General features: G+C 40.0%; 1 long non-coding RNA gene across 1 annotated transcript; it reads right to left on the bottom strand.

Annotated features, from left to right (window-relative positions):
- Positions 1-2,039: 2,039 nt before the first annotated feature.
- On the bottom strand, positions 2,040-7,326 carry LOC121705710. The gene is made up of 3 exons (XR_006030873.1): positions 7,035-7,326; positions 6,298-6,410; positions 2,040-2,097 (listed from the first exon to the last, which is right to left on the bottom strand). It is a non-coding gene; the product is annotated as an uncharacterized LOC121705710 (long non-coding RNA).
- Positions 7,327-10,457: the final 3,131 nt, after the last annotated feature.

Below are 10,457 nucleotides of genomic sequence, written 5' to 3'. Positions count from 1 at the left end.
AAGTTTGTCACTAAACCACATAGGCCTACTTGGAATACCCCTCAGATGTCTGAATGGCACTGATCTCACTTAAATGTTTATAGAACCTTTCTGTGAATAATGCTGTTGATGGAACTTTTCTGTCAACTGTGAACTATATTTAACTCATTAAACTTGTATCAAACTAGTTTTGTCTATGCTGTCAAACATGGATTATGTTCCCAGTTTTGATATCGGACGTCAGGTCACTTTATATCATATATCAGAATATTATATTACTGTTAAACCCACTATGAATATTAAAATACGCTAAATCATGTGTCCTGTATCATAGCTACATGTATGACCTTTGCAGCAAAAAAAACCGAGTGAGAACCTGTTCGGTATTCAGTGAGATATGATTAATTAAGTGCGCTGACAGCTCATCTCACAGGCCAAACAGATTACACTGAGTGGAGTGGATGACCGGTCCAAGATGGCGGCTCCAAATCTCGTCAGCGCTAGTAAGGAGTAGCGGTCGATGCGGCGTCTATGTATATTATGTCTATGGGTGAACCCGCCTCGTCGTCAGCCGAGCAGCCTCAGCTAAGCTATCTGTAACGTAAGGCCTACAAGATGGACTGGCACAGACGTTGCTGTAACATAATTTGCTGGTAAGTTTGATCTGCTAACGTGAAGTTCATGTATGTTTCTTAATGCCATGTTCAGACACTTTTTAATTTTGGATGCTGAAAGGTATTCGGGTGAACGGTTGAAAAGAATCTGCAAACTCAACTCTTCATTCTCAATGAAGAGTTGAGTTTGCAGATTCTAGCTTCTAGGTAAAATAAACTAACGTTAGCTATCCCTCCCTTGCTGAAGTTACGGTAAAATAACGTAGAGTAATTTAGCAGTTTAGCGTTACAGGTTCAGCAACTCATACTGACAAAAATGTATCTTTGCCTTTATTGTTTTGTGATTAACGTTAGCATCTCATATCCTCAGTGGCAGCCATCATTGTAACGTTAATTAATTTACGATAACATCAGCCAGCTCGCTGTATTCTGTCAACGTGTGGTGTGAATTGATAACAAAATCGTAGTAGGGTATTATCGATAGTTAACTTGTACATCATGAATTCATTTTGATTAACTCTTAATATCACGTTTTGAAATCGCTATATTGCTCTAAAGTTGTCAGTGGTAGCTTGGTCTAAGATGACATTGAAATTTTTCATCGGTGGCCATTTCACGATCCAGCGTTCATGTTCGGTTAGCTTGCCTTATTTCCTTCTTTTCAGGCTATTATCAAAACGTTAAATCCAGTTAGTGTCCGGTGTTTGGCATAACAATGCCAATATTAGTGTAGTTTGTCACTGAAGACCCATTTCAAATCGCACAATAGTACTACAGCATTGTACAATAACTGTACTTTTGTTGATTACAACAAGTAGTGTTGGTTTGCATTATTGTATTATCTTGTAAGATATATAGGTACTAATGAAAAGTTTACCTTTCTATTTTGGCAGTTCGCCATGGGGAGGAGGCGGCAAGGAGGTCCATGGGCTCTAACCTGGGACTAGAGGTCCAGATGAAGTGGTTTGGCTGGGGTGTGGTGATATTGAACCCATTGAGACTATACAGTACATTTCACTTTATGTCTATTGATGGACTGTTACACCTACCCTTTACTTATGCCAAACCCATTTCTGTTCTTTACATATCAGAAAGCAAACTTACTGTTGATGGCACTGAACTTGCACTTGGAAATGTTTATGGAACTTTTCTGAACTGTGAATTACATTAAAACTCATGCCAAACCAATTTGCCTGTGCTTTCAAAAACATTTATACAAATCCGTCAGCTTCAGTCAGTAGGTTGAATTGAAGACCCAGATGCAGAAGTAAAGGTGATTTTTTACTTGTATATCTTGAGCATTACAGGTAACCACTGAATTTGTGAAACTAAAATAACAAAAACTAATATGTTCTAAGCTAGTACATAGTCAATACATATTAGATCACTTTAAAGACACAGATGCAAATGCTGTAAATAAAGGTGAACAAAGTCCTTGAAATCAGAAGCTGCCACTGCTCAATGACTTCTGCCCCATCTGGTAGGATTTCAAAATGTTCCAGATCTGAAAACAGAAATATTGGTATATGTCACATCCTTGAACTTACTGTAAACTGTGAACAAGTGCTCACAAATTAAGCTAAAAAAATATTTTTTATGTGGCAATCATAGACTGAGGAGGCAATATATGACAACAACGAAGTAAGATTTGCAGACTCACTCCCAATATTTATAACTAGATGTACCGCATAGCGGTACAAAATATGACCGCCGCTCAGTCCTGTACATCCGTTCCGCGAAAATAAATCACACTTCAATTTGTCTGCATATTTTACTCCATCCCCCACTCTTGAAACTTTTGTGTATGCTTGTTTGGCATGCCTGAGTGTGTGTGTGCGGCTGCACAGAAAGTAGCCTACTGGTGCTGAAAAGGTGAATAGATTGTAGAATAGCCAAAGAAGATGTAGCATTGTTATAAAACCTTTAAAATCTCTAAACAATCACAAGTAGGGCAGTTCATCACAGTTCATCCATTGCAACTGGATTGATGAAAGGTCACTTACACCTGTAGGCTACATTGTATTTGGGAAAAGCAAAAGGTATCAGCATAATGTTATTTATTTATTTATTTTTATGTATTTTTAAACAAAAACATCTCTGTCAGTTCAACAGCTTTCAAAAACAAAGGTCATTTTTGGATGGATGGATTTTTTGTGAATGTTTTTTCTTCTACATAAGATTTTAGTCATCTTTAGTTCATGTAATACTTTATTGTCAATGCACAAATTAAGTAACAGTAGTCTGAAACGTTATTGTTAATGCACAAATTAAGTAACAGTAGCCTAGTCTGAAACGAAATGCTGTTTTACATCTAACCAGTGGTGCAAATAACTGACATGTCCAAATGGGCCTTGATGAAATGCGTCGCTAGAGTGTTCATACACATTTTAATGGGCCAAAGTTGAAGAGCTTTTGTCCGTTATTGTTAGTGCAAATATAGGCTGATTCATGTTCCCTTGCATTGTTTAACTGAGGTCCATGGCTAGTCTGGCTTTCATCAGACCAAGCTCAATCTTTTAAGAAATCAAAAAATAAATAGCGGGCAGATCAGGCTGGGTTCACCCAGCCTAGTCCATAGGCACCCGATATTGTTTAATTTTCCGATTGAGATATACACGCTCTGGCTATTCTAAATGCAAAAATGCATCAGGGAGTTATGACAAAACGGTAACTAACAAACTAGATCCTAATAGAAAGCTGTTAGCTTCCCTAAGCTACAGGTAGGATTATAAGGTAGGCCTATTTACAACATAAATTGTCAATAGGCTATGCTGGCGACACAAATAAAATCTCCTTTGGAAACCAATGGCTTACGCCTTACAGTATCAAGCGGACTTAAACTGTCATATCGTGGCGAAAAGTTGTAATAATTCACGCAGCTCCATGAGTCAAGGAAAGCGCGAATGAAGTAGCCACTTCTAAATGGGACCCACTACACAGTAGCTTAAGGTGTTTTGCTAAAGCAGCCATAATGAAATGAAGGTGTCATTGTTTGGATACTTCACACACACGTGCTTTTTAATTTCACAGACTACAACTACCAAGCTGTAATCAAAGCACATCGATTCCCCTCTCACACCCTGCACGCACTTAAAACAAAATAAACAGGCGTCTCAGTCTCACGCATGTATAGGCAAAACTGTATCAGACCGGTGAAACGTTGGTAAATCTTCCATTGCACAGAATGATTTTGTAGCACGTGCAATAAATGACAGTCGAAAGATACAAACAGTGCTGCTATACATTTGCTTGGTATAACCGCATTTATAGTTTTCTACAAATGCAATAAATCAAATGCCTCCATCACTCAACCAACGCTAACGGTAACATTACCTAGGTCCTTATTGATAATACAAGATTAACGTACCTGCAGTAAAAACCAAGCATGTCCGATAAACATCCTCAGATTTATTTCGGCTTCAAGAAGAAATGGGAATTACACTTCATGTGAACATCGTCCTATCCTTATTAGATGTTCGCTGCGGTAAATTACAGTCCTTGTATGAAGCGTCCATTGTTTTTTCCAACCCACTTTTAACTTCCAACAAAATTACGTCTCACTGCAACGATGCGCCATCTAGTGGACAAACGACTACTTCTCGCCAATACTGAAAATGCAGCCATGATGATGATGATGAATATTTATTTTGGCTTCCTTTTAATCCTACTGAATTTGTAATTATGTATCGGCCCCCCGGGGACGAAATGAAATTTTTCCGTAAAAGTCTAGTGGGGCTACATACCCACCAAATTTCATGTACCCCGGTGGTTCAGTGTCCCGGGTATCAATGACCAAAAATTCAGGGAGTAGATGACGGGAAAAATTCTTGAATTGTGTGCATGTGTGCGTGTACAAATTTATGTTTACTGTATGTGTGTGGGTGTGTGTGTGTATGTGCGTGCTTGTGTGTTTGCCTGCGTATGTGTGTTTGTGCATGTGCATGCATGCGTACATATGTCTACTGTGTGAGTATGTGTCATACGTATGATTACTGTAGATGTATGTGTGTGCGTGTGTATCTGTTTATGCACATGTGTGCACATGGAATGGGTTAACATGACCCCTGGAGGCAAACATACGGAAAAAATTGGTCATCCTAGGCCCTACAGTTCTCAAGATATTCACAGAGAACTGTGTCTGGCCTACCCTCCTTTCGGGGGGTCCAGTCCAGCGGGGGGGGGGGGGGGGCTACAGATCAAAACGAAGAATGACGGTTCCATGCTATCCATGTGGGGGTACATGCCCACCAAGTTTTGTGTACCCCGGTCTTTCAGTGTCCCGGGAATCCTTGTTGGTGTACGTCACTAAATGTACACATAAATTATTTTATTGTAAGGCCCCCCATGAACGAAAGTACACAAAACTTGGCATGCATTCGGAGGGTGTCATAATGATCCTACACTTTTAATTTCGTGCAGTTTTGACCTTGTCAGCCAGAGATATTGTGATGAAAACACCTAATTTTTTGCTTTTTAATTTTTAACTAGGTGGCGCTATACATGAAATAAGTGGTAATGGGATGGGTTGACATGCCCCCTTAAGACCAACATACATAAAAAAGGTGGACCTCCTAGGCCCTACGGTTCTCGAGATATTCACAGAAAACTGTCTCCGGCCACCTACAGGCCAGTTGGTGTATAGTAACATAAATTAATTTATTGTGTGGCCCCCCATGAACGGAATTCCACAAAACTTGGCGTGCATACAGAGGGTGTCATAATGATCCTACACTTCCAATTTCGTGCAGTTTTGACTATGTTAGGTCACAGATACCTTCAATTACAACACCTCATTTTTACTTTTTTTGTGTTTAACTAGGTGGCGCTATACATGAAATGAGTGGTTATGGAATGGGTTGACATGGCCCCTTGAGATCAACATACAAAAAAAAATGGTCCTCCTAAACCCTACGGTTTTCGAGATATTCACAGAAAACTGTGTCTGCCCTACCCTCCTTTCGGGGGGTCCAGTCCAGCGGGGGGGCTACAGATCAAAACGAAAAACGATGGTTCCATGCTATCCATGTGGGGTTACATGCCCACCAAGTTTCGTGTACCCCGGTCTTTCAGTGTCCCGGGAATCATTGACGGAAATTTGGGCATGCGAAAAAGAAAAGAAAAAAAAAGAAAGAAAAAAAAAAATCTGACTAAACCTATATGACCGCCGCTTCGCTGCGCGGCGGTCATAATGAACAACAAACTCACAGAACACTTAGCTGAATGGGGACAGGACACGCGTATTCAACTATTGCACATGCCCTGTTTATGCGGGCAATAAGCAAAAACAAATGTGGTGTATTTAAAGTAATGTAGAATAAATATTTCTTTTATTTTTGTGTTTTCAGTGAAACAGTGTAAGCTCATATCTACACCCTATTGAGGTAGTTATTAACAGTTAGGCCAAGGTCCAGTCAAACAGTAGCCAGCCACTGGTGCCATATTGTTTAATTATGCAATCTGTATCCAACCAAAACCTGCTGATTTGAAGGCATAATACAACTACTTTCTGTGTGTGACTTATCAAAAGATGCTAATGATAAATTATTTTGATAGTTATTGCACAGATGTGCCCTGGACTGCTCAAAATAAAAGGCCACTCTAAATGTCTGAAATGCATTCATGTTTGTTCAGTATATGGTAACGATGTCTGGAATATACAACCAGTAGGTTGCTCCAATTAAATGTATGAAAAATGTCAAAGTACCATGGAATCAGTGCTGAAGTCATGCTTCTGAGTGTCGACTGCACAGACGAGAATTGAAGTTAGGAGTCCAGAGCCCTCCAGCACCCAGCCTGTCTGGATTACCTACAGGGAAACTTTGCATAGACAAGAAGTGTTCGTTCAAATTTGTGTTTAACAAATAAATGGCATCAATAAGAGTTTCAAACGTCAGTTATAACTATCGCTTGTTATCACAGCTCCATGTTCAAAGTATGCGGTCAATGGTTCATAGCGGTTCACAATTTTGCCTCAGCTAGCCGACAACAAGCCTTTTAACGTTAATGCTTCGGCTGAAGTTTTTTTTTTTTTATCTTAAACGTGACAACCCAAGGACTGTATAAATTGTCAATGGACTAGCTCTAAGCATTCCAACAGAGCGTATTTACAAAAGTTTTTTTTGACGAGAACATGCTTTGTTGCCACAGTATGTTTGTGAACTAACGTTAACTTTAGAGCTGTCTGTTCATTGACTCACACCTGGCTAGTATGACCAACGTTAAGCTAACTCATAAAGGGAGCACAATGGTTTTCACTAACGTTAACTTTATTCAAGTTAACTAAATGTATGTGTGTGCTTCTGCCATTCGGTCATCATTTTCGACATTAACTTATTTGAGGCGATATGACGCTAACGTAGCCTAACGTTAGTGCCCACTCGATGCTAAATAATGCTAACATCTAGTGCTACGTGAAATAGTAGTGGAATGAATGTCACTTACCTGAAAAAACTGGAACGAAGTCTTCTGAAAGTGTCGGTTAGTAGGCTTCAATTAATAGCTTAGCAAACCATTTTATGTCAGCCTTTTGAATAAAGATGTTCAGAAAGGATGTGGTAACTTTGTGTATAATCATGGCTGAGACGTCAAAGTTTCAGGGTTTCCACTTTCCACTCAGCTGGCAACGTCTGCTGCTGTATGCCTCGACGTCAGCCGTCAATCAAGCCGACCACGCCCTTAATTATTCATATATTTTATATCTAAATGTGATCTAAACTAATGAGTTAGAAAAAAATTCACCCCCTCACAGTTGTCAGGCACTGGGAAACTACCGAAAAGTACAATAAAAGTCCATGGGACCAGGCTTTAAAAACATGTATTTACGCTGTGAAAACGGACATTTTAACATGGGAGTCTATGGACATTTGCTCGCTTTTGGGACCAGTCCCTAGCGGATTTTCGATGTATTGCAGTTTTTCGAACTTCCGGGTAGGCTTCATTGTTCAGATTAGAATGTTGCCGCTTGATTGAAATGCGTGTGTCTCACGCTCAATGCGTGAGACTTGAGAGGTCTGCTGGTAAGGAAAGCTGGCTCTGTAGTTGGAGCTGAACTGGAGTGCATCACTTTACTATCTGACAAAAGGACCCTGAACAAACTGATCAACATCTTGGACAATGAGTGTCACCCACTCCACAGCACTATTGTTAAGCAGAAGAGCCTGATCAGCTGGAGACTTCACTCACTGCCTTGCACAACAGACAGACTGAGAAAGTCATTTGTCCCCAGGGCCATTGAACTGTTCAATGCTTCACTTAAGGGAAGAGGAGAGATAGACTTCTCTGCATAGTCTGTCTGCCTCTTCGCCCCCTCCATGTTTGGATACCGTCTGTCCACTAGCCACTTTTACCACTGTCTTTCTGCCTCACTGTTTGCGTGCTATATTAGCACATTAGCACATATGCATAACCCCTCCCTCCATGCCACAGCCGAACTGTGGCCACACTTACACCTTTTCTTAAAATAGTTAAATATATAGATATATAGACTTTACTTTACTTTATTTCTGCATTGTTGCACTGTTGGACTTACTCATTTGCACTATCACCATTGCACTATCACCATGACACTCATTCACACAGAGCACCTTACCTTACCTTACTATGCACAGAGAATCACAGGCTCAATCCCTGCCTCAGTCATTGCAAGCGGCTCTGATTGATCAATCACCACTATGTGGATACTGTTTTTAGAATTGATTTAGATTAAGTGTTAGTTAGTATAATTTGTATTTTAGTATAGGCCTATTTAGCATATTCTTTATCTTCTACTGTCCTTATTGCTCTGTTGTGTTTTTATATTATATACTTTAATTACTCTTTCTGCTGTTAAAGAATGTGTTTGTGTTGTCTGTATGCTGCTGAGACCTTGAATTTCCCCTGGGGATCAATAAAGTATCTATCTATCTATCTATGTGATGTCAGTCCAACATTCAGCCCCCTGCATGACTCAAGCAAGAAGGAAATCCTACCTATCCTTTTGGCAGACAATTATGTACTCCAGATGCCAGCGTTTAGATCAGAAGAGTTGCCTGTTTTTCATCTGGAAGATGTTTGTGATCGCCAGTCGATGATCCCCACAGAGGGAGAGGAGCCAGAGCCCATTGCTGTTAATTTTCCCCAATTCATGCTGGCCGAGGATCTTGCTTCAGACGTGATGTTCTGTGCCCACTCTACCATTATGCATGATGTAATGAGTATGACTTTATGTATGTAGATAGGGTTCCCTGGATAGTGCGGTGCTCTTTGTCCAGAGTTGGTGTATGCACTGATGAGAGTGGCAAACTGTTTCTTTGTGAGACGGATATGCCATGTTGATGCCATTTGGGGATTCAGGGATGCGTTGCAGCAGTTGGTTCTTCACAGTAAACCCCATGCCATGGAGGCGACATGTGTCTTCAAGAACCCCTTTCCCAAGTTTACACCGTAACATTTTTTTTTTTAACAGACATTTACTGTAAAATAATACGGGTTTCTCCTGTATTTTTAATAATAAAAGAATACCTGTAAAATACAGTAAAATCAGCTTTTTCAATAAGACAGTCATAAAAGTACAGACAGTCTGTAATGTTTAAATGAACAGAATCCACCGTTTTTTTTTAACACAATTGTACCGTTTCTTAACGGTTTAGACTGTTAAGTTAGTAATTATCAGTGTTAAAACACATTTATCACTTTCAAAAAATGTTTTAGGCTTGTGTTTTTACCATTGACTGCTAACTTGCTAATGTTAGATGGTAGGCTCAAACAGCATTTCAGACGTGTTTTGGGATTACAATAACAGCTTATTTTATAATGTACAGCATCTATGTGTTTCAATTTCAATTTAATTTCACTTAAAGAGCGCCAAAACATTACACATGTCTCATGGCACTTTACAGAATGTTAGACAATCAGAGAAAAGAAAAGAAGAGAAGGCCCATGGGTAACGGGGGCGAGGAAAAACTCCCTAGAATTGGGGATACATATAGGAAGAAACCTCGAGCAGATCCACGACTCAAGGGCTTGACCCATCTGCCTAGGGTCAGTTACAGAACAGTAAGGTCTGTATACATGATAAATGCATAAGTTAGTTATGTAGAGAATAGAACATGGTGTTTAAAGCCACCTGAGGTGTATGTTACAAGAGGTGGGATGGTTACATATCCAGTATGATAATGCATGAATCCTGTTTAGTGCCAGAAAGTTCAAATAGTCCAGTGTAGGAAATGGAATTGTCCAGGGGGATTAGGAGTTGTCATAGGGCAAGTAGTGGGTCGCTATAGGCTGCACGGGCCAGGAATCCGTGCAGGGGGACAGCAATAGATGATGATAGGGCAGTCGTAGGGATGGGACTTCAGGTGAGATGAGGGCCAAACACAAGGATGGCTGACGACTGTGGGGGGGGGGGTATACCTCACAAGTGAGGTAAGGGGGGGAAGAAAGAGAGATATAGAGTGGTTAGTATTAACCAAAATGGGTAATATCAATAAGTATATTAATAGTACTTTATAGTGTTATACCATAGTGAGAATAGGCAAGAGAGAGAGAGAGAGGGAATATTTATCACTAGTGGTCACAAAATCCAAGCATAAAAAGCCAAACAAACTACTTTTATCTGCAAATACGGCCGTCTCGGACCATCTAATGAACTCCGGACGCCATCTTGATTTACTATGAGAGCCGCCTTTGCTCATTGGTATAACCGCAATTTGATTGGCTGCTGCTCAATTTCATTGTGATTTTACAACAAATTGTCGATTGTCGACTATATATATATATATATAAAGGGGAAAGCCATCATTTTATGGTAACTGGTTGGCAACTTTTGCTGCCATACATTTTGCAGTTTTTTTTACAGTGATGGCCAACGCCAACTTCTGTCAGGGA

The sequence above is a fragment of the Alosa sapidissima genome, chromosome 3, assembly GCF_018492685.1.
Source record: "Alosa sapidissima isolate fAloSap1 chromosome 3, fAloSap1.pri, whole genome shotgun sequence".
In the NCBI taxonomy this organism is placed as follows: domain Eukaryota; kingdom Metazoa; phylum Chordata; class Actinopteri; order Clupeiformes; family Clupeidae; genus Alosa; species Alosa sapidissima.
Note: the sequence above shows the minus strand (reverse complement) of the source record. Positions and strands in the feature narration are given on the sequence as shown.